Source organism: Rhinolophus ferrumequinum, chromosome X, assembly GCF_004115265.2.
Source record: "Rhinolophus ferrumequinum isolate MPI-CBG mRhiFer1 chromosome X, mRhiFer1_v1.p, whole genome shotgun sequence".
Taxonomy (NCBI): domain Eukaryota; kingdom Metazoa; phylum Chordata; class Mammalia; order Chiroptera; family Rhinolophidae; genus Rhinolophus; species Rhinolophus ferrumequinum.
In genome coordinates this window covers 31551632-31577593 of record NC_046284.1, presented here as the reverse complement: position 1 = coordinate 31577593, position 25962 = coordinate 31551632, and the positions used below count along the sequence as shown (strand labels likewise).

The 25962-nt window shown below is 36.9% G+C and overlaps 1 protein-coding gene across 2 annotated transcripts in view; it reads right to left on the bottom strand.

The window, feature by feature from the left end:
* Window positions 1–25962, bottom strand: part of TENM1 (teneurin transmembrane protein 1) — a 1301460-nt gene that overhangs the window by 1040773 nt on the left and 234725 nt on the right. For both annotated transcript variants that reach the window (XM_033111932.1, XM_033111941.1), the window contains exon 3: window positions 9116–9145. The gene's annotated coding sequence lies outside the window, so the exon portion shown is untranslated. The remainder of the gene's footprint in view (window positions 1–9115; window positions 9146–25962) is intronic.

Here is a 25962-nt window from a genome sequence, read left to right as displayed (position 1 = left end):
GCAATTACCAATTTGTGTTTCTTAATCCCTTCATCTTTTTCACCCTGCCCCCAACCCCTCCCATTTATCACCCCAACAAATCTAGTACCCATCTGACACCATACATAGTTATTACAATATTATTCACTATATTCCTTATGCTATACCCTACATCCCTATGACAATTGATTGTCAAATAATTTGTACTTCTTAATCCCTTCCCCTTTTACCCCCATCTCCCCAACACCTCTTCCATCAGGCAAACACTAAAACATTTTCTGCTTCTATGAGTTTGTTTATTTTGTTTGTTTGTTTGTTTTGTTCTTTAGATTCCACATATAAGTGAAATCATATGGCATTTGTTTTTCAATGCCTGACACACTCCACTCAGCACAATACTCTCCAGATTTATCCATGCCACTGCAGACGGCAAGAGCCCATTATTTCCCATGGCCAAGCAATATTCTATTGTATGTATGCACCACCTACTCTTTACACATTCATCCATCAACAGACAACCAGGTTGCCTCCACATCTTGGCCATTGTAAACAATGCTTAAATTAACATGTGGTTGCACACATCCCCACGAAGCAACATTTTGGGTTTCTTCGGATAAATACCCAGAATTGTGATTATTGGGTCCTTCTTTGTCTCTTGTTATAGCCTTTGTTTTAAAGTCTATTTTTTCTGGTATAAGTATTGCTACTCCAGTTTTTTGGATTTTTTTTCTGGTCTTCATTTTCCTGAAATATCTTTTTCCATCCCTTACTTTTAAATCTATGTGTGTGTTTTGATCTGAAGTGAGTATCTTGTAGCCAGCATATGTAAGGGACTTATTTTCTTATCCATTTGGCCACCTTATGACTTTTGATTGGACTATTAAATCCATTTTCATTGAAAGTAATTGTTGACAAATATGTAATTGTTGCCATTTTATTATTCATATTTTTTATTGTTTCTTCTCCTTCTCCTTCTCCTTCTTCTTCTTTAAGATCCTCTAACATATTTTGCAATACCGGTTTTGTTGTGGTGAACTTCTTTAGCTTTTTCTTGTCTGGAAAGGTTTTTATCTATCCATAGATTCTAAATGATAGCTTTGCTGAGTAATCTTGCTTGTAGGTCCTTGCTTTTCATCACTTGAAATATTTATTGCCAAGCCCTTCTGGCCTGCAAAGTTTCTGATGATATATCAGCTTACAGTTTTATGAGACCTCCCTTGTACATGACTCACTGTCTTTCTCTTGGTACTTTTAAGATTCTCTTTGTATTTAACCTTTCTCATGTTAATTATGATGGGTCTTGGTGTGGGTCTCTGGGTTTATCTTTCTTAGGACTCTCTTTGCTTCCTGCACTACTACAAGGTGTGATCAAACAATAACTTAAATGTTTAAATTAAAATAAATATTACAGTAAAGGACAAATTCCCATTAATACCCCTCAAAATACTTCCCCCCGCTTCAAACACACTTATCCCATCGTTCTTGCCACTTTCGGAAGCAGTTCTGGAAGTCCTCTTTCATGAGTGTCTTTGGATGCATTGTCGTCTCTGCCTCGATGTCCTGAATCTACTCAAAATATTTACCTTTCATGGTCATTTTGACTTTGGGGAAGAGCCAAAAGTCACACAGTGCCAGATCTGGTAAATAATGTGGATGAAAGCACACAGAGTTTTTATTTGACAGAAATTACCATACCAGAAGCAATGTGTGACACAGCTTTTCCATTGTGTTAAAAAAAAAAATTGGTGAACGATGCTGTTGAGTGCCATCCAAGGGAGCAGCAAAGGATCTTCAATACACAAAGTGGAGTCAAACCTTAGTAACAGTGTGTGACAAGTTTCACCTTGTTTTGGTGCAGTCAGTCTGGTGTGAGCTATGGTTGAGCGAAGGTGTGTTTTAAAGTGTGCCATAAATCATCCTCCATCATGACAATGCTCCATGTCAAACATTGCTTCTGGTATACGACAATTTCTGTCAAATAAAAACATTACAGTTTGTCTTCATCCAACTAATTCACCAGATCTGGCACCGTGTGACCTCTGTCTCTTCTCCAAAGTCAAAATGATTCAGGACATCGAGGCAGCCACAATAGTGCAACTAAAGACATGAAAGAGGACTTCCAGAACTGCTTCAGAAAGTGGCAAAAATGATGGCATAAGTGTGTTCAAAGTGAGGGGAGTATTTTGATGGGGAGTAATGGCAATGTGTCTGTTACTGTAATATTTTTTTTTTTATTTAAGCATTCAATGTATGGTTTGATCACACCTCGTATATCTATTTCCTTTACCAGATTAAGGAAGTTTTGTCATTATATCATTAAATAGGTTTGCAATTCCTTGCGCTCTCTCTTCACCTTGGGGTATCTATGATGTGAATGTTTGTACGCTTGATGTTGTCCCAGAGGCCCCTTAAACTATCCTCATATTTTTTTTTTTTATTCTGTTTTCTATTTACTGTTCGGTTTGGGTGTTTTCTGTTACCTTATCTTCTAAATGGCTGATTTGATCCTCTGTTTCATCTAATCTACATTTGATTTCGTTTAATGTATTCTTTATTTCATTTATTGTAGTCTTTATTTCTGACTGGTTCTTTTTATATTTTTCTATCTCCATTTTTATGTTTCCTATCTCTGTTGAATTTCTCCTTGAGATCAATGAGCATCCTTATAACCAGTGTTTTAACTCTGCATCTGGTAGATTGCTTATTTCCATTTTGTTTAGTTCTTTCTGGAGATTTGTTCTGTTCTTTTATTTGGTATATGTTTCTTTGTCTCCCCATTTTGGTTGGCTCCCTGTGTTTGTTTCTATATATTAGGTAGAACTGCTATGTCTCCCAGTCTTAGTACAGTGCCTATATGTAGTAGGTGTCCTGCGGGACCTAGTGATGCATTCTCTTCTTATAGACTGGTGATCCAGATGTGTTCCTTGTATGGGTTGTGTGTGGTCTCCTGTTGTAATTGAGACTTGGTTCCTATTTTCAGGTCAATGAGAAGGAATGAGCCTCAGGCTGATTGTGAGGACCGGCTGTGACTTCAGTGGAGGAACAGTTGTGCAGGGGCTGACCCTACGGAGCAGGATTTGCTTCAGTGGGGCTCTGATGCCTGCCTAGAGTGTCCACTGGGTGTGTCTTCCAAGGAGGTGGCCAGGTGGTGTTCCAGTTCTGTTCGAAGCTGACAACTGGGAGTGCCGAACTTTGGGCCTCCTGGTAGGGGCCCCACCACATAGAAGTTCACCTGCAGCCTATCCCTTGCCCAAGGCCACCTGGCATGAGCAACAAAGCAATCTGCAGATGCCCAACATGAGCTTGGAGGTGGCTGGAAGAGTCCAAGCCTCAAAACAGAGTCCTGCTGTTGCAAATGCTGGGCTTGTGGCACTTCAGCAAAACATTCAGGGCATGCCGAAGCCACATGCTCTTTGTTTGGGGTTTGTGAATCTTTGAGAGATTTTGGGAAAGACTGTAGTGTGCACCAAGTCAGGTCGTTTGTATGGAAAAGCCACTTGAAGTGGTTTGGGTGTGCCTTAAAATTGGGTGGGGCAGCATGTCAGGGAATCATCAGGGCTGGGCAAAGAGTCTTAGGGAAGTTGACAGAGACTCAGGTATGGCAGCTGCCTATATCTGCATGCTGGGAGGAGGAAGGGTTCAACAAAGGAACAATGGTTTTTGCCAGCATTTCTATCTGGGAGAAAGCTGCCCCTCCAGCCATCACTCTGAGACAGACACTTCAGTCCTTCCCTATATGCCCGTGGCACCTTTAAAACTGCTGCTTTAGTGCTAGTGCTCAGAGAAAGTGAGTCTGTCAGTGAATAAGTCTGTGCCAGAGATCATTAAGAACTCCTGGTACTCCAGCAGCTTGCTGTGTTGCTCAGCCACAATCTCCACTACTTCTCATAGCCATATGTAGATTATGGGAACTTCTCTACTCGACTCTGGAACTCTGGGCCAGAGAACCTGTTGTGGGGTTAGGACCCCTCGTTCTTCCAGGGAAAACTCTGAAGCCAAGATATCCCTCCCAATTTTTAATGGTCACATGTGGATGTGGGACCAGTCTGTTCTGTGTCTCCGCTCCTCCTACTAGTCTTCAGGTGGCTTCTTTTGCATGTCCTTAGCGGTTGGACTTCTGTTCAGCTAGACTTCAGAGGATTCTCAATGATGGTTGTTCTGTACTTTAGTTGTAATTTTGATGTAGTCAGGAGAGGAGTCAAACACAGCATTTACCTACTCCAACATCTGGACCAGAAATCCCACAGGTTTCTTAACGTTACTAAACTGTGAAATGGCTTCTTTACATGGTTATTTCTTGTTTTTGTTTTGTTTTTTGTTCACTTGTTTCATAAAGAAGTTCTTTTCGTTATCAAACTTTTACCTAAAGAAATTAACTTCAGGTTCCCACTCAACCTTTTGTACTTTTATCCTCACCTTTCTTCTCCTTTTTTTGATAGAATAGAAGTTGACTTTGAAATATCCTGTACTTTTCTACAAATTTCAGTGTAAAATTGATTCAGAACTGACCTGAAATGCTTTGGAAGACCTATGCTCAATGGAAGAGTAAGAAGTAACATTCTAGTACCATACATTAAATACATGTAATTTTAAGTAGAACACTCTCTGATTTGCATTATTGAGCAAAGAAAGACAACAAATAATTCACCACTAACTTTGAAATAATAACAAAAGCTATGTGATTCAGTGAGAAGTAGGACTTATCCTGGGGGAAATAAGCTAGAATCAAAAGAAGTGGTGATAGTAATATGACAATGTTTAGGATTTTTAACTAGGATGAGTGGTGCTATCAGTTCCTGGGCTACCTACCTCCTTACCTCACCACACAATTATTCCTGTTCACTATTCTGCTCCATGATATTTATTGAAAAGTTCCTGGAAAATCTTAATTAATGGAGTGAGGAACAGACAAAAAGTATTAAGCTTCTTAACCAAGACAGACAAAGGCTGAGAGAAAAGGTATATGATGGAAGTCTAACAAATGAAGTTGTGGATTGAAAAAATCTCATTTCAGAAAGGTAAAATTTGGTAACAACTCATGAAATTGATGAAGGTTATTATCATTGAAATTAAATACTATTTTATATATTGTTTATACATTAATTTTTCAAATATGTTAAATCTGGGGTAAAAATATGAACACGATGTGAAATTTAACCTCAAGCATTCATATTCTGGCTGGGCAAATACATAAAACCTGAACATTATAAAAAGTTACAAATGATTTAAAAGAGGCATGGGCTACGAGTATAAGACCATATTAAGGATTAGTTTTCTGAGGGATGGAGATGGATATGAAGTGGAGTATATGAAGATTTGACAAAAAGAGAGGACATTTGACCTGGGCCTTGAGCAATTACTTTAAAGTTCACTAGTCTCAGAAGGGAAAGAAGGCTATTATAGAAGAGGGAAAGCATCAGCGAAGGCATGATGGAGACAAAATTAATAGCTTGTTAATGAAACAGAGAAAGGTCCAGGGAGGTTGGAGTATAGCTGGCATGGAGGGAAATAATGAGAATTAAGGCCAAAAGTAGGCAAAACCTTAAATATCATAAGGAACTTGTACAATAACAGGTAGGCAATACAGAGCCAACAGCAGTTTATAAGCAAGGACATGTTCTTGGTGATAGCTCCACCTTCTGGAGAACAAATCTACTTGCTAAGATTCAAGGAAGTGAAAATTAGATCAAATAGGAGGTTGATTAAGGTTTTGCTGTAGATAAAATCCTAATTAATAACATGGGGATCTGGTTGCTCTTTTGAGAAGTAGTATGCTCAGTTTTTGATGCCAGGTTTGGTTAGGAAAATGGGCTGACCACCTATGATGGTATCCAGAAGAGATCAACCAGAAAGGTGGAGGTAAAGTATGCTGTGGTTACTATTTTTAACCCAGCTTTATTGAGACATAATTGACATATAACATTCTGCAAGTTTAAGATGTATTATGCAGAATGGATAAAGGAAGTGGAAGAGATTAGATATATTCTGCATGGCTCAAACCAGTAGATGGAAATATTTGAGCTCAGTATGAAGAAGACTTAACAGGAGTAGTCATGGGTGGAATAGGCTGCTTCAGAAATTTTCCAGATGTTCTCAGTCACCTAATGGAATGGTGTAGAAGGTATTCAAACATCATATATGGAGGTACTGGACTAACAACCTTTCAGATCCTTTCCAAGTGGGATTCATTCTACCAAAAGAGAGCTCTTCAATTAGAGGGAAGATGCATACATTTCCTACTCTTTTTTCTTTACCTCAAATATTTTAACTTCCTTTATCCATTCTGCATAATACATCTTAAACTTGCAGAATGTTATATGTCAATTATGTCTCAATAAAGCTGGGTTAAAAATAGTAACCACAGCATACTTTACCTCCACCTTTCTGGTTGATCTCTTCTGGATACCATCATAGGTGGTCAGCCCATTTTCCTAACCAAACCTGGCATCAAAAACTGAGCATACTACTTCTCAAAAGAGCAACCAGATCCCCATGTTATTAATTAGGATTTTATCTACAGCAAAACCTTAATCAACCAAAGCCTAATTAATGAAATTAATTATTTCATGTTCTCTAATTATTTCATGTTCTCTACTCAATTTTTATGAGAAAAAGAAACATGGTAACTAAGCAAGCAGATATCTTCAATTTACTGATGGAAAAACAAACTCATCTCCCAAGTGATCTGGTCTAATATAAATCATCATGTTCTCCTACTTTTCCTGTACAATAAGAACTGATTCCAAAATGATGAACTTGAGACCCTGAATAGAAATTCCAAATGCTAAAATACAACACAATTATGTTCACTAAATTGTATTTATTCAGGTAATAAAATGGACTACAGTTTTATAAAACATTTTAACCACAGAGACTGAAGTAAAACATAGCGATGCTAACTAAATTTTTAAAAAGCCTCAATTAACATCCTTGTCCCTAAGAAACTTGCTAATTAAGACTTTGCTATATTACAGAACTACATCCTTCTCTATTACATGTGAAGAGAAAGTGAATATTTTATTTTCACCTCTATAACTACCACTGATCGGGCACCTATGTGTTCAAGAAATATTTGTGGGTTAATTAATAATACACAAGTATCAATTATTATATTAGCCTTCCTCAGTATCCACACTCTCTCTTTACATCTTCAAAAAGTTCCTAGCTCTGTAGTCACATATTGCTGTCAGATCATAAAAATAAAGATACATAATTATAAATAAGGCATAAAATGGCATTATTGTGTATCCATCCTACCAGACTATAAGATATAAAAAGTAAAAGGTGTCTTGAAGGTCATCTAATTTAACCATATGAGGTCTGACAATTACGTTTGCAAACTTGTTGTAACAATGTTGCTAACCTTTTTTGATATCAGAAGGATTATTCATTATGAATTTGTACCAACTGGACAAAGAGTTAACCAAGCTTACTATTTGGAAGTACTGAAGAGCTGCATGAAAAAGTTGGACGACCTGAACTTTTCGCCAACAATTCATGGCATCATGACAATGTACCAGCTCACAGGGAACTGCCTGTGAGGGAGATTTTAGCCAGTAAACAAATATCTGTATTAAAACACCCTCCCTGCTCACCTGGTCTGGCCCCCAATGACTTCTTTCTTTACCTAAAGATAAAGGAAATATTGAAAAGAAGACATTTTGATGACATTCAGGACATCAAGGGTAATACAACAGCAGCTCTGATGGCCATTCCAGAAAAAGAGTTCCAAAATTGCTTTGAATAGTGGACTAGGGGCTGGCATCGCTGCACAGCTTCCCAAGGGGAGTACTTCGAAGGTGACCATAGTGATGTAGCACTTTTTCTAGGATGAGTTCACAAACTTAATTGTCACACCTTCATATAATTTTACCGTCATGAAAAGTAAGGTGCAGAGAACTAAGTTACATATTAAAGGTCACATAGTTTGCCAGTGACAGAAAGGACTAAAATATTGGTTTATTTTTCTCTTGGACCTGTGATTTTTCTTCTACAACAAATTGGCTCTACATTTTTTTTAAGTCAAGTAGGAAACAGATATACACTTTTTGTGCTGAAACAAGAAGTTGCTCAGAAATGTCATTCCATTTTGTCACCAGAATTTTCAGGCACAAAGAAGGCTGGTTTTCCTCACCTTTATTAGAAAGGTATCTTGTGTGTTTCTTTTATATCCTTGCTACTCTAAAATCAATCTGATGATGTTTTAAGAGACAATAAAAGCCAGACTAATATGGCATAGATTTATCTATCAGTAGCAGTAAAGCAGGAATTGCCATTTCCTATTGTTTGTCAGTAATTTATAAGAGTACCCATTGGGCACCAAGACATTAAGAGTTACTTTGTGTTATCAAACTAATAATAACTTCTTACTTCCTTTTTAAGAAACTGCAATTCTTAACAAATGAATTTCCCACACATGGACTTTCATGAAGCAAGCTTTGGGGCTGTAGTATTCAAAGGTTTGAAGGGCTGTAATGATTAAAAAATCTTTAGAAATCTAGGAAAGAAATTGCAAGGCAACACTGGTAAACCTTCCAGGTCTGATGAAATCTTCCATACCACCTTGGTTTTATAATTCATTTGGTTTTGAACATTATAAACATTATGTTCCCAATGTTATATGAAGTCCTTATATGATAAAAGAAATGTTTTTGGTCACTTGCGTTATGATCACATTGAGAGATTATCTCTATAAAGAAGCTTCAAAGACTGTAGTATGGCATGACAACTTAAAATCTTACCTGGATAATTAAAAAAAAAAGTTAGTCACGGCAAATAAGCCTCAATAGAGATTCATGAGGTGCTAATCTAAAAAAGTATCAAGTATTTCAGATTGAACATGTGTATCACACACTGAGATACAAAGCAGAGTGCAGGGAAATTAGTATGGTGTATGCTGTCAATCCTCAAAGCACTCAATAATATACATGGACATGGAGGAAAATTTTACATGAAAGAAACCTGATAACTTATGAAAATATTACGAAAAACAATGAAGATTAAAATAATCCCATTTCTTTGGTTTGTGACCTGTAGTATCTATGTTCTTTCGGGAAATGGGATACATTGATGAAGAAGAAATTAAAAGTATTCTAAAACTGAATGGATGATCAACTCAAAAATATTACATACTTACTGTGCTGTTATGGCCAATCATAAAATGTACCTGAAAAAATAAAAATGCAATTTCAATCTACTTGATTTCTATGTTCATATTATCAGAAATCATAGCATAGTTTTTAAATTTACACATCAGAAAGGCGATTTGAGGAAAAATGGGCTTTTACAACTCTAAGCCTCTACAAGCACTTTTTTTTTTTTTACTTTTATAATGGTGATTAATACTCAAAATAGGAATTATCTGTCACATTTTTCATTTCTGCATCTGTTGACTGTCATCACTAGTGTTTCTGAGTCATTGTAGGCATGTGGGTAAGAAAATGAGCAGTCATCATTTTCAAAATAAATCAGAGTATGGACAATGGGTAGGAAGGACTAATGGCTGCCAAGGATACTGTTCAGTTTATCACTTCAAGGTCTATATAGTGTATTTTTACTCCATTAATCAATTATCAAACACTTAATAAGTTCCTTCCAAGTCAAGGAATATAATTCAATAGGTCCATCAGTGCAAAGCTGAGTTGCAACAGATCATTGCCACAACAAATTACTGAGATGCTTGACAAACTAGCTTATGTTTCATTCTTACCCTGTCAGGTAAAATTTGGCAGAATCAGGATTGACATCAAAGGCATTTCTGAAAAGGTTATGATCTTATCACATCACTTAGATTAAGCACTGTAAGGATTTGCCTCAAGTTTGTTGAAAAATCTTTAAAATTCTAGACAACTTCGAGAAGACATTCAGAGGTTTCTCCCCCAGCAACCTCACTGAATTTGTTGGAAAGCTGGAGGGCATAATTTTGACAAGGTTGTTTATTTAAATAACTCATAGAACTGGAAGTCAGATTAATCAGTGCTTACATGATTCCACAAGTAGCCAGAAAAAAGATAGCCAGCTGGATCACCATTTTTGTTTGTTTGTTTGTTTGTGTATTTGTTTGTTTGTTTTACATGCATGTCTCCACAACACTATCTTTGCCTTACCTGCTCCCATACTAATCACTCTAGGTTTGGCTCCTAGGGCTGGCCCTTCAATCCTACTTGCTCAGACATAAAACTGTTCTTATATAAGTTACAGCTTAGGCATCTGTCATACCACTCCACACCACACCACATCACACCTCATTGTATCACATCCCATTGCCTAAGCAGTCTCTAAATATTTTGGATCAGCTCCAGCCAGCTGACAAATTATCTCTATCACCTGGGGCATCTACCACTCAAACATCTTCATTTCTACCTACTATCAATGGTATGTGTCAGCCATGCAACACCAGTCATTTTTCAGCCTTGGATCTTTTTACAACAGTACCTTACTTACCAATATCACTTAGTACAGACTTCCTACTCTAGTCAGTTCTATACCGACACTAATTATAGTAGGCCTATTTCTCACTCCATGACACTGCACATACTATTTCACTATCCTTCCATCTTCCCTTGCTCATTATCTAGCCACACACTACCCATATTCATCATTAAAAGTCCCCTTCCTTCAGAAGGCTTTCCTGATTGCTTCAACAATAATAGAAGATACCATTTGTTAAGCATGTATTCCTTGACACTTTGAAACCACTACAGTTTTAAGATATAATTCACATACCATAAAATAACACACACTTAGAATGTACCATTCGATTATTTTTATTTAACTCATTGAGTTGTGCAACCATCACCACAAAGCAATTTGAGAATATTTACATCACTCTAAAAACATCCCTTGTGGCTATTTGCAGTCACTCCCTGTTCCCACACCCAACCCCTGGCACTCACTAATCTATTATCTCTCTCTATAGATTTGCCTTTTCAGAGCATTACATATGAATGAAGTCATACAATATGGGATCTTTTTTGGGGGCACTTTGCAATTCTTTTATTACAAGTAAAGAGTTGTAAGCATAGATGAACATTTCCTCCTATTTGAAATTCTCTACTCTTAGAAATTCTGCAACAGCATGAGAGTATTATCATGCTATTCCCCCTGCTTCCCCAGCTGCTACTTGAACTTTTCCATCTCACCTTCCTTTTCAGACCATTTTTAATTTTTCACCCTTAACAATCTTTATTTTATTTTATTTTTTATTATTATATTCAGGTGTACAAAACAACATAGTGATTAGATATTTCTATACCTCACAAAGTGATAACCCCAAGAAATCTATAACCCATCTGACATTATACATAGTTATTACAATATTATTGACTATATTCCCTATGCTGTACTTATATGCCATGAATATTTTTTTAATTATACTTGACATTCAGTATTACTTTATATTACTTTCAGGTGTACACTGTAGTGGTTAGACATTTATATAATTTGTGAAGTGGTTCCCCCGATAAGTATAGTACACATCTGACCTACTTATCCATACTTTTTACAATATTATTGTCCATATTCCCCATATTAAACTATACATCCCCGTGGCTATTTTGTAACTACCAATTTGTGCTACTTGATCCCTTTACTTTTAACACTCACCCCCCCAAAACCCCTCCCATTTAGTAATCAACAATTTGTTCTCTGTATCTCAGTCTATTTTTATTTGTTTATTCTGTTCTTTAGGTTCCACATATAAGTGAGATTATATGGTATTCATCTTTTATAGTCTGACTTAATTTGCTTAGCATAATACTCTCTACATTCATCCATGTTATCACAACTGGTTAAGATTTCATTCTTTTTATGGCACAGTAATACTCTGCTGTATATACGCGTATGTACCAAAATTTCTTTATCTAATCGTCTATTGATGGACATTTCGGTTGTTTCCATATCTTGGCTATTGTAAATAGCACTGCAGTAAACATGGGGTGCAGATATCTTTTCGAATTTGTGTTTTGGATATGTTTGGATAAATAGCCAGGAATGGAATTGCTGGGTCATAAGGCAGTTTTATGTTTAATTTTTTGAGGAATCTCCATATTGTTTTTGATAGTGGCTGCACCAAATTACAATCCCTCCAACAGTGCACAACAGTTCTTTCTCCACAACCTCACCAACACTTCTTGTTTATTGATTGATTAATGATAGCCATTGTGGTTTTTATTTGCATATCTTGAATGCTTAGTGAAATTGAGCATCTTTTCATAGGTCTATTGGCCATCTGTATGACCACTTTGGAGAAATGTCTATTGAGGTACTGTGCTCATTTGTTTCAATTGGATTGTTTTTTTTGTTTTTTGTTTTTGTTTTTTTTTTTTGGTGCTGAGTTGTATGAGTTCTTTGTAAATTTTGGATGTTAACCCCTTATCAGATGTATCATTGGTAAATATCTTCTTCCATTCAGTAGGATGTCTTTTCATTTTGCTAATGGTTTCCTTTGCTGTGAAAAACTTTTTTAGTTTGATGTAGTCCCATTTGTTTGTTTTTCATTCCGTTTCCTTGTCCGAGGAGATATATCAGAAAACTATTACAAAGGATAATGTCTGAGGGTTTACTTTCCATATTTTCCTCTAGGAGTTTTATGTTTTTGTGTCTTATAATTAAACTCTTAATCCATTTTGTGTTTATTCCTGTATATGTCATAAGAAGGTGGTCCATGTTCATTATTCTTTTTCTTTCATCTTTTTTCTTCCTTTCTTCCTTTCATTCTTCTTTCCTTCCTTCCTTCCTTCCTTCCTTCCTTCCTTCCTTCCTTCCTTCCTTCCTTCCTTCCTTCCTTCCTTCCTTCCTTCCTTCCTTCCTTCCTTCCTTCCTTCCTTTCATGTATCTGTCCAAGTTTCCCACCGCCATTTATTGAATAGACTCTCTATACCTGAATGTATATTCTTGCTTCCTTTGTCATAGATTAAGTGCACATATAGGCATGGGTTTATTTCAAAGATGTCTATTCTATTCCATTGATCTGTGTGTCTGTTTTTGTACCAGTACAATACTGTTTTAATCACTGTGGCCTTATAGCATAGCTTGATATGAGGTAGCATGATACCTCCAACTTTCGTCTTCTTTCTCAAGATTGCCATAGCTATTCAAGGTCTTTTATGGTTCTATATAAATTTTAGAATTATTTGCTCTAGTTCTGTGAAAAACACCATTGGTATTTTCATAGGGATTGCATTGGATCTATGGATTGTTTTGGATAGTACGGATATTTTAACTCTGTTAACTCTTCCTATCCATGAGCATGGTATATGTTTCCATTTATTTGTATCTTCTCTAATTTCTTTCGTCAATGTCTTATAATTTTCTGAGTACAGGTCTTTTACTTCCTTGGCTGAATTTACTTTTAAGTATTTTTTGATGTGATTATAAATAGGATTGTTTTCTTAATTTCTTTTTTCTGGTAGTTCATTATTGGTGTATAAAAATGCAACCAATTACTGAATATTTATTTTGTATCCTGCTACTTTACTAAGCAGTACTTTTTTAGTGCAATCATTGTGTTTCTCTCTATATAGTATCATGTCACCTACAAATAATGACAGTTTTACTTCTTACTGTACATTTTGGATGTTGTTCATGTCTTCTTCTTGTATGATTCCTGTAGCTAGGACTTTGAGTACTATGAAGAATAAAAGTGGTGAAAGTGGACATCCTTGTCTTGTTATTGATGTTAAGAGGAGTGCTTTTAGCTTTTATCCATTGAGTAAGATACCAACCGTGAATTTGTTATATATGTCCTTTATTACGTTGAGATATATTCCCTCTATTACCACTTTATGGAGAGTTTTTATCATAAATGGATGCTGGATTTTGTCAAATGATTAATCTGCATCTACTGATAAGACCATATGATTTTTATTTTTCATTTTGTTTAGGTGGTGTTATCCCATAAATTGATTTGCAGATATTGAACCAACCTTGCGTACAAAGAATGAATCCCACTTGATCTTGGTGTATGATCTTTTCGCTGAATACAGTTTGCTAATATTTTGTTGAGGAATTTTGCATCTATGTTCATTAAGGATATTGGCCTATAGTTTTCTTTCTTGTGTAATGTCTTTTTCTGGTTTTGGAATCAGGGTAATGGTGGCTTCATAAAATGAACTTGAGAGTCCTCCCTTCTCTTGAATTTTTTTGAGTACTTTGAGCAAAATAGATGTTCATTCTTCTGCAAGTGTTTGGTAAAATTCACCTGTGAAGTCATCTGGTCCGGGACTTTTGTTTGTTGGAAGCTTATTGATTATTGATTAAATTTCATTAATAGTAATAGGTTGGTTCAGATATTCTGTTTTTTCTTAATTCAGCCTTGAAAAAAATTGTATGCTTCTAGGAATTTATTCACTTCTTCCAAATTGTCCAATTTGTTGGCATATAGTTACTCGTAGTGTATTCTTATTCTTATTATTTTTTTTTTTGTATTTCTGTTGTCACTTCTTTTCTTTCATTTCTGATTTTATTTAGGTCCTCTCTAGCCTCTATTTCATTTATTTCTCCTCTGATCTGTATTTTTTTTTCCTTCTACTCACTTTAGGCTTTGTTTCCTATTCTTTTTCCAGTTCACTTAAGTGTAAGTTTAGATGATTTATATGAGATTATTCTTGTTTCTGGATGTAGGACGCATTGCATGAATTTCCCCCTTGGCACTGCTTTTACTGTGTCCCATAGATTGGGGTCATTGTGCTTTCATTTTTATTTGTCTCTAGGTATTTTTTATTTCTTTTTTGATCCCGTCATTGACCCATTCATTATTTAGAAGCATGTATTTAGCCTCCATGTGTTAGTGTGTTTTTCAGCTTTATTTCTTGTAATTGATTTCTAGTTTCATACCATTGTGGTTAGAGATATGATTTCAATCTTCTTAAATTCATTGAGACTTGTTTTGTGACCTAACATGTCATCTATCTAGAAAAATGTTCCATGTGCACTTAAAAAGAATGTATATTGTGCTGCTTTGAAGTTAAATGCTTTAAAAATATCAATTAAATCTGTCTGATGTAGTATGTCATTTAAGGCCACTGTTTCCTTGTTGATTTTCTGTCTGGAGAATCTGTTCATTGGTGTCAGGGGTGTGAAAGTCCCCTATTATGATAGTGTCACTGTTGATCTCTGCCTTTATGTTGGTCAATATTTTTTTTTTTTTTTTTTTTTTTTTTATATTTCGGTGTCCCTATGTTCGGTGCAAAGATGTTTATTTGCATTATTGCTCTTCTTGGATTGATCCCCTTATCATTATATAACGTCTTTCTTTGTATCTTATTATAGTCTTTGTTTTAAAGTCTATTTTGTCTAATATAAGTATTGCTACCCCAGTAGTTTTGTCATTTCCATTTGCATTAAATATTTTTTTCGATCCCTTTATTTTCAGTCTATGTATGTGTTTCAATCTGAGGTGGGTTGTTTATGCACGGGTCTTGTTTTCTTATCCATTCAGCCACCCTGTCTTTTCATTGCACTATTTAATCAATTTGCATTTAAAGTGAATATCCATAGGTACGTAGTTATTGCCATTTTATTGTTCATATTTTTGATCGTCTTTTGTTTATTTCATTTGTTTCCCACCTTCTTCTTAAAGAAGTCCTTTTAACATTTCTTGTGATACTGGCTTAGTGGTAATGAATTCTTTTAGCTTTCTCATGTCTGGGAAGCTTTTTATCTCTCCTTCAATTTTAAATGATAGCCTTGCTGGGTGGAATAGTCTTGGTTGTAGGTCTTTTTTTTTCATTATTTTGAATATTTTGTGTCACTTCTTCTGGCCTACAAAGTTTCTGTTGACAAATCAATTGATATGGGAGCTCCCTTTTAAGTAACTAGCTGCCTTTCTCTTGCTGCTTTTAGGATTCTCCCTTTGTCTTTAAACTTTGCCATTTTAATTATAATATGTCTTACTGTGGGCCTATTTGAGTTCATCTTGTTTAGGACTCTCTTTGCTTCCAGGGTTTGTATGTCTATTACCTTCACCAGGTTAGGAAATATTTCAGTCATTATTTTTTCAAATACATTCTCGATCTCTGCCTCCCTCTCTTCTCCTTCTGGTACTCTTCTAATGTGAATGTTGTTATGTTTGATGTTGTCCCAAAGTTCCCTTAAACTATATTTGTTTTTTTGAAATTCTTTTTTGGTTGTGTTGTTCTATTTGGGTGTTTTCTGCTACTTGATATTCTAAATTGCTGATTTGATTCTTCTATTGTACCCTTCAATACCCTTCATTCATTGTATTCTTTATTTCTGACTGGTTCTTCTTTATGGTTTCTATGTCCGTCTTTATGCTTGCTATCTCTTTGTTTTCACTAAGTTCCATAAGCTGTCTTATAACCAGTATTTTAAACCCTGTCTCTGGTACATTGGTTGCCTCCATTTCATTTAGTTCTTTCCCTGGAGGATTCTCTTGTTCTTTTATTTGGGACATATTTCTTTGTTTCCTCATTCTTGCTTCCTCTCTGTGTTTGCTACTGTGTATTAGGTAGGACTTTTATGTCTCCCTTCTTTGCCGAGTGGCCTGATGTAGTATGTTTTCTATGCGGTCCAGTCTCACTGATCACCTTTGTGTGCATTCCAGGAGTATCTTTTGTGTGTTTTGTGGGTAATCTCCTGTTGTAGTTGATCTTTTGGCACATCAGTAGGTGGGACTGGCTCTCAGGCTGACTGGATATGAAGATTTATTACATCCACAGTGTATGAGTTGCTCTGTGGGGGCTGACCCCTCAGAGGAAGATTAACCCCAGTGGGCTCCTGTGCTTGTTGAGACCACCTTTTAAGTGTGCCATTTGTGGGGCTAATCAGGTAGTGCACTGATGTGATCTGAAGCCAGCCTTTGAGTGTGTTGTTTCTGGTGTGTCTCTGAGGTAGGGCTCCTGTGCTGGCTAATTTCGTCTTTTCATATGGTTAGCACAGGACTACCTGGTAGAAGCTACAAAGAAAGCTATATGTGGTTGGTTTCTACCTGTGCTGGACCTGTAGGTGTATGTGGGTGGCCTTGCTGTGAACCAAAGCTTGCTGCCAGTATTGGTCTTGGGCCAGCTTAGCAAAAGGCTCAGGGGCTCTCTAAGCTTGTTATAAACTACCAGCTACCCAAAAGGCTCAGCCCCTGAAAGACCCTACTTAGGTGTGTGGGCCTAGTGTGGAGTGTGCCCCAACTGATGTAGCACTAGCTGGAAAGGTTGGAGTACCACAGAATCACAGGGTATGGGTGATTTTTACAAATTTAATGCAGATTCAGTAGTAGTACCTTTGCTGAGCCTGTGACCATTCCACAAAATGCCCTGTGAATCCTGCAGCTAGCCACCATTTGCCTAGAGTCTGTAGATTCCAGATACCCACACAAGATATGTTACTGCACAAGTTGTGGTTAACTATTCGCCCCTGAAATTTCCCCAGGCCACCTAGGGCCATCCACTGCTATAAAAGCCTTCTTCAGCTTATGTGGCGGGGCCACCGTCTCAGGTGCTAAGAATTCCCCCAGCGATGCAGCACTATCTGAGCAGTGCAGGGACCCAGGTCACTGCCAAGTTGTTGAGCATGCATAGCTTTTATCAGACCAATGTGGTCTCAGATTTGGACCTTGGGCAGGGGGGTTCAAAATAGAAAAGTTGTCGCCTTCCTGAAGGCAACGTGTGAGACTGGCTCTACGCAGCAACAACAGCAGCTGTCCCTCCAGCCCTTAGCCAGAAGCCACACAAGGCAGTCTTTCCCCCATATGTCTCTGGCAGCTCTCAACTTGCTGCCCCTGTACCTGAGCCCAGGTGAGAGTTTGCAAGTGAGTGAGTCTGTATGTTGGCCCTCTAAGAACATATCTGGGTTTCCAGCCACCTTCTGTCTCACTAGGATGGAAGGACAGTGTCCTTGCTGGCGTTTGCTGCATGATGTGAGGATTCCTCTTCCCAGCACAGGACCACTGGGCTGGGGAGCCCAGTGTAGGGTTGGGATCCCTCACTTTTCAGGGGGGGGACTCTGCTGTCCCTCCCAATGCTCAACCAATACCTGTGGGTTTGGGGTCAGCCCATTTGGCATCTCTGCCCCAACCACCAGTCTTGATGTGGCCTCTTCTTTATATCCTTACTTATATGAGTTCTGTTCAGCTAGTCTTCAGAGGATTCTTGAGGTTGATTGTTCTATAACTTAGTTGTAATTTTAATGTGATCCTGAGAAACACCAGGAATGACATTTAGCTATTCTACTACCTTGGACCTTCTCAATATGTAGGGTCTTTTGTATTTGGTTTCATTAACTTAGTATAACGTTTATGAGATTTATCCATGTTGTAGCATTTATCAGAACTTCATTCCTTTTTATGGATTTACTACATTTACTACATATCCATTGTATGGATATACTACATTTTACTCATCCATTTACCAGTTGATAGACATTTGGGATGTATCTGGTTTTTGGCTATTAGGAATAGCAATATGGTTATGAACATTTAAATATGTTTTGTACCCATATTTTTAAATTATTTTTGTGTATATATCCAAGAGTAGAACTATTGGGTCATATGGTACATTTTTTTCATATGGTAAATTTATGTTCAACATATATATATATATATATATATATATATATATATATATATATATGTATGTATGTATGTATGTATATATACCGTGTTTCCCTGAAAATAAGACCTAGCCATACCATCAGCTCTAATGCATCTTTTGGAGCAAAAATTAAGGTAAGACCCGGTACTATGTTATGTTATATTATATTATTACATTATTTTATGTTATAAGACCCAGTCTTATATTATATTAAAATAAGACCAGGTCTTATATTAATTTTTGCTCCAAAAGAAGCATTAGAACTGGTGGTCCAGCTAGGTCTTCTTTTCAGGGAAACACGGTATCACCGTACAATTCACCCGTTTAAAGGGCTCATTGCAATGGATTTTAGTATAGCCACAGAGTTTTTCAACCACCAGTACAATCAATTTCTGAACATTTCACTACCCTGAATGAAGCTCCATATCCCTGAATTCATTATTACAATCTTCACAGGATTCCCACAAGTAAACATTACATCCCTAGTTTTACAGGTAAAAAAATAGAGGCTCAGCAAAGCCACGCACATGATAAGTATCAGAGCTTGCATTAGAAACCAATCTGTATGACTCCATAGTTTACAGAACTTCCAAATCACCTGGTTGTTACTAATCCTAAGAATCCTTCTTCTCTGAGATCATTCCAGAATGGTCATTTGATTTTCTGTTCACATTTCTCCTTTAGTATTTTTGAACTTCCTTATCTATGCCTTGCAACTCTAAAGTGATACCTTGTCCCTACAATTAAACCATAAGCTTATGAAGAACAAGAAGTGTGTACTACATCCTTTAAGGATGTAGTCCCAAAAAGTTCTGTGAAAAGAGATCAATATTTAATGGAAGTGTTTTCTTATTATTAACCTAAATCTCTACTCTTATTAAAGTCAATTTTCAGCCTTTTCCTTTAGTGTCAATGTAGCACCAGCAGCTGTAACTCCATTATATTTTAGAGTCACTCAACCCATAATCATCTATTTACTTAAAATTGCTCCAGCAACATGTGTATAGTCTGCACCATGTAGACTTTTAGATGCTTATGTTTTACCTAAACTTGCACTTGTCCTCTAGGTGTTAATGTAAATATGTCAGACTTTGTCTTCCCAAACTGATAAAAAGCTTCTCATGGGACAATGCCGTCTCTCGCTCTCTCTCTCTCTCTCTCTCTCTCTCTCTCTCTCTCTCTCTCTCTCTCATATCCTGTGTTACCCAATATATACTGATGAATAAGCAGCACATATCTAATAAATGCTTTTTCCAGTGTTTGAATACCATCATCATGAAGGAGTCTCTCATGATGGTTTGTTTTTCCTCTGGAAGATTGGAGCCTAACATTCTTCTACGTGCTTAGCCTGCTACAATTGTGCTATGTGCCTTTGGGAAAATTACTTCTGGCCTTGGGCCACTGCTTTGCCATCTGTAGCATTGGCATTGTTTGAATGAGAAAATCTCACCAGCACTTCCCACTCTTGAATCATCTTTTCAATATCCTTACTAGAAGTTCTCAGTCATACATTCAGTAGTTTCAATTTGTGATCATTTGTGCCTTGATATTATTAATGATGTGCTTACTAAAACCTCTTACCACCTTCCTACACTAATTTTTATTAACCTGTGTCATTTTCATCTTAATGTGTCAAATAAATATGTAATATCTTTTCTTCAACTTGAGATAACTTTCTCACTCTTACCACACTTAAAAATTACAAAAATTGTTCTCATGTCTAAAATTCTTTCCCTTGAACGACAATCTGCTCACCTGGATTACCTTCTTAGGACACATCTTATCGCTGCTTTTCTACCTCATTAAGTTTGTGTTTGCATTTTCTTTTACTACTAGTTTTATTCTTTAGAAAAAAAGTCACTCATGAACATTAAATGCTGTCATATTTCAAAAGAAATGAAGCATTTTCTCATTAACTGATAGAAAAATGTACATAAAATTTGATAAGCAATAAAATAATTGGCAAGAGAGGAAGTTTTCCATAATTTCCATCCATAGAAACTATTTAAACAGACAATTTTATTTTTATACATCTCCTTACCTTATATATAGTCATAAAAGTACCTAAACCAGCTTGTTAATTTCAAAATGTTATTAGATAACATTTATTCAGTTAATAATAGACCTTGTTGCCATGAGATCTTAAATGGATTTTTGAACTCTGGGAGTTGATTTTTCAGCATTAACCCCTTAGCTCTAATGTTTCAGTAACAGATTTTTTTATATGAACATAATTATTTGGATGAGGATATTGAAAACATTTCATAGTTTACAAATGATACTCAAATTGGAAGAAATGAAAATGATGAAGGAACTGTAATCAAAACCTTAAAGACATATTATTCAGAGGACGGAATCAATATAAGGCAAAATATATTATCATATTAAAGACTCTTGGGAACAAGAAAGTACATTCATAGATTTTCCTATTCTCTGATCAATCACCATCTCTACTCTTACCTTTGACCAACTCCACCAACCAACACACACACACTCCGTAAGAGTAATGATCAGCAGAGAAGGGAAAGTTCTTTGAAAACATTGGTCCCATGCAAAAAGGGCTAGGAGATTATTAGTGGTTTAATAGTCTGTCAAAGCTAAGACAATAATATAAGCCAACTGAAGTAATCTTATTTATGTCCAAGATGCTCATTATCATACATCTGGACTTGAACCAGCAATATTGATTATTCCTTTTCTGTTCTGGGCCATTGCTTCAAAGTAGTGTTTAACTAATTAAAATGTGATAGCTAGCCTGAGTGTTTAAACACATGGAGAAATACGATGTATTCATATTTGGATTATTCTCACTGATCAGAAAAATCAGAAATGCATTATCATAACATACATGAAGAAAAGGAGGAGAAATCCTTGGGGACTGATAACAGAGAATGCACAATATTGGGTTGGCAGTAACAAGGGAATTTTGAGGAAGTGATCAACTCATGGGGTCCTGGAAGCAGGAGCAGTTGCCAAGCAGGTAACTGGCAGAGGATGAAAACTTTCAGGGGGAAAAAAAAAAGTAAATAAAGATTTAGGGGGTCTTTCTGTACAAGCATGAGTTTTGAATTCCAAATTATCATGTGGTTAGTGAGAAGCAGAACCATTATATGAACCCAATTCAGCTGTTTTAACCAAGAATTATATTCCAGATACTTAAAAAATGGATGAGCAATGAAATAGTTGCAATTAGAGAGTAATCAGTTGGAATCCTAGTTAAGTGACCTGAAACTTGTTACTAAACCTCATGAGTTTCAGTTTTCTAATTCATAGACTTATCGTGAAGAATAAGAAATGACATAAAGAGGCTTACACAGTAAAAGTGGTAAACAGGTTTATTATAATTAGTATATTACGGAGAAAATAAGCACATCCATTTACCCCACCTTATTACCTACTGCCTTGCTCTTTTTTTCATTTTTCATTGGGGAATGTTGGGGAACAGTGTGTTTTTCCAGGGCCCATCAGCTCCAAGTCAAGTCATTGTCCTTCAGTCTAGTTGTGGAGGGCGCATTTCACTGGCCCATATGGGAATCGAACTAGCAACACTTTTGTTAAGAGCTCACGCTCTAACTAACTGAGCCATCTGGACACCCGCTACTACTTTGCTTATTGATGGCTGTGTTTCCTCATTGCAGTTTCTACTTTATTATTTATAATGCACCTCTTGGTAGTTTCATCTGCAACCTAAAACTATAGTGACGATGGCAAACATGTACAAATAATAAATGCATTCAAGGATATGAACAGAAAATAAAAGATATTATTCCCATAATTAAAATGTGCTTGGCGTCTGCCTGGGGAGATAAAACTCAAGCACAGACATCAAATAGTTTACCATGTAGATTTGGTGGATCAAAATGGCGGCGTGAGGTGAGCCTCTGTAAAGCTCCCCTGGATTTACAACTAATCGAACAACAATAACTCCACAAAGGACTCCCTGCACTGCAGACAGACAACACGAAGAGGCCCACTACTGAATTCACTGAAAGGTGGGCGAATCGAGTGAGCAGGGGAGGAGGGAAGGGAGAAGGGCAGAGACGGAGCTGCGTGGGCGGGCGCAGGATGCAGACCTAGCTCAGTGCTCCGAGCTCGCTGCATCCCAGAACTACCGCAGCTGCGGGAAAGGGAAGAACTCGGACTGCTAGGGCTCTGCTTATGGCCCACAGGGCTGAGGGGGCAGCATATAACACGGCTGAACCCATCGCTCACGGCAGAGACCTTGGAGCAAAGACTGAGGGAAGAAGGCTGAAAACGGTGGTTTAAGCCCTCACTGCCGAGCAGAGAACGGAAGCCTTAGGCACTAAGACTAGCCGCCCCCTCCCTACCCTCCCAGAGCTCACCCTGCCCCCACCTGCCCGGTGCTAGAAGCAGAGCAATAGCAGTGTCAGATCCAAAGAACAGAGTATTTGCTGTTCTGAAATAGTTTACCATGTAACATCATTAGTAAAATTAGCCATGGGAAAAGATAGTTCATGAAAATGGAAATTAAAAAAAAAAGCTGAGGTAGCAATACTTACATCAGGCAAAATAGACTTTAAATCAAATGCTAAATAACAAGAGATGAAGAATGACCCAGTCATCCCACTTCTGGGTATTTATCTGAAGAAACCCAAAATGCTACTTTGAGGGGATGAATGTATCCATATGTTCATAGCATCATTGTTTGTAATGGATCAGATGTGGAGGCAGATTGGGTGTCCATCAATGGATGAATGGATAAAGAGTAGGTGGTACATATATACAATGGAATATTGTTTGGTCATGGATGGGAATGGGTTCTTGCCATCTGCAGCAGCATATGGACCTGAGGAGTATTGTGCTAAGTGCAGTATGTCACACAGAGAAAGACAGATGCAACGTGATTTCACTTATGTGTGGAATCTGAAGAACAAAATAAACAAACAAACAAAACAGAAATAAACTCATAAATACAGAGAACATTTTGATGGTTGCCAGATGATAGGGCAATTGGGAGGGTGAAAACAAGGAAGGGATGAAGAAGTACAAAGTTGTTGCTACAAAGTAACCACGGGGATGTAGGGTATAGCATAAGGAATATAGTCAATAATATTATAATAACTATGTATGGTGGCAAATGAGTACTAGATTTGTTGGGGTGATACATGGGAGGGATTGGGGGCAAAGTGAAAAAGGTGAAGGCATTAAGAAGTACAAATTGGTAGTTACAAAGTAGTTGTGGAGATATAAAGCACACAGAGTATAGTCTGTAATGTATAATAACTATTCATAGTGCCAGGTGGGTACTAGACTAGTCAGGGGATCACTTCTTAACTTATATAAATGTCTAATCAGTATGCTGTACACCTGAAATTAATATAAAATAGTATTGAATGTCAAAATAAATAAAGTGTAAAATAAAACAAAAGAAAACAAAATTAAACTTTACAAAAAAATGATTAGCCAAAAGATTTTGAATGCTTAGTAAGTGTTCATAACTATGTTGGTCACAGTTTCGCTGTTTTACACATGTTAACTCATTACCCACAACAACTTTATAAATTAAGGACTACTATTATTAGCCCTGTTTTATAGAAAATGAAACTGATACCAGGAGCTTAATTTGGTTCTCCAAATGTAGTAAGTGGCAGTGGCAGGATTCAAATCTATATCTAAAGCCAATGCTCTTAAACACCTCACTTACTGCCTCTTATATCAATCAGTCAACTACAGAAAAATTAACTGAAAAACTGCAGATTGAAATCTAAATGATCTTAAGCAACAAAGACTGAAGATAATAAATGTCTCCAAAGATAAACATAATAAATGTCTCCAAAATAACAGGATAAAAGTTAATGTTTCATTCAGTAAAAGGTAGATCACATTGAAAAGGCCAACAAACCAGGAACACTGCCACCATCAATTTCTAGTTTACTTGATGAAAAACAAGATATCTGAGGATATTCAGTATCATCTAAATATACTGTCTATTTCAGTCTCCATTTATCAGAGACCTTTCCTGCATAAGGAATATTTTTGCAATAAAATATGCTGGTCATAATGGAAAAATGTATTTGAAGGCCACATTTTTATCACAATAATCATAATAAAAATCTTTCTGTATAGTAAAATATCTCTGATGAACAATATGCAATTTATAGTGAATGATTTTTTTTTACTTGCCCAAATTTCATTTCTAATGCTTGCTTATGTTCTGCCACAAATATTTCTCAGATACACTTCTTTTACTTGTGTGAACACTTTCTTGTCTACATTATTTCTCCATTGATCTATCCATTAAAACAGCCTACAATAAAATCCCATCATGTGGTTTTTCATGGGATTGAGTAAAGAAAATATCATAAAGAGGAAAATAATAAAAGTAAGATAGATTAGACACTTTCCTCAGAAGCTCTTTGTGGTAGACAAATATGCACTCACATCTGTTTCAGGACAACGTGGAGGCAGTAAGAAATCACATGCAGCATTCATAGTTTTATAACCCAGTTCCCCACCCCTAAATACTCTCTTTTCACTGGGTGCAATGGAAGGAACAAATTGAGACTGAGATGAGAAGCAGGATTAATCATGGTTAACATGCCTTCACTTATTTGAGACTCAGATCTTTGACTGCCCAAATTCCTGTACTTCATTCATGTTTTCTAGTGCTCCTGAGCTAGCTCAATGCTACTCAAAGTTTGGTGCACGGAGAACAGCACCAGCATCAGCGTCACCTGGAAGCTCGTTAGAAATGCAGAAAGTCCAACCCCACCTCAGATCTACCACATCGGGATCTGTATTGTAACAAGATCCCCTGGTGATTCTTGTGCACATTCAACTCTGAGAAACACTGTTCTAGAGATGCCACGATGCCCACTTGAAGAAAACATTTTATTTCTCCCTGATACAGCTAAGAAGGGACATATGAAAAGATCTTGACCAATAAACAATTAAAAATGAAAAGGTGGAATTAAGAAAAAACAATCACAAAAGTACAAAAGCAGACGTATTTACCAAGCAGTGACATAGCTTACCTATGAAACTCATTAACCTCATTCCTTTCCTCAGCTTGTGGGGAAGAAATATCAGCCAGATGAAGATCCATACTAGTGCAGCTGTAGAAAATTCTCAAACTTTATTATTATTAGAATCAGTGTTGATAGAAATGGCAGTTCTCCCTGGAAGTTGCCACATATTGAATATCTATATCTCATCAAAGGATTCTCTGCTTATAACAGAACAACTAAGAGACATGCAGGAGGATCACCTGAAAGTGGGCAAACTGGGTGAGTGGGGGAAGAGGGAAAGGTGAGGTGTGGAGAGGCGGGGCCCCAGGTCGCAGACCGAGATCACAGCAGCCAGGGTGTGGGCTCCTTACCTGTGCCCCACAGTTATGCTGAGAAATCAACATATAGGACGGTACCCAGTATGTGAGGCAGAAACCTCAGATGAAAATTGCGGCTGGGCTCTGTCGGTCAGA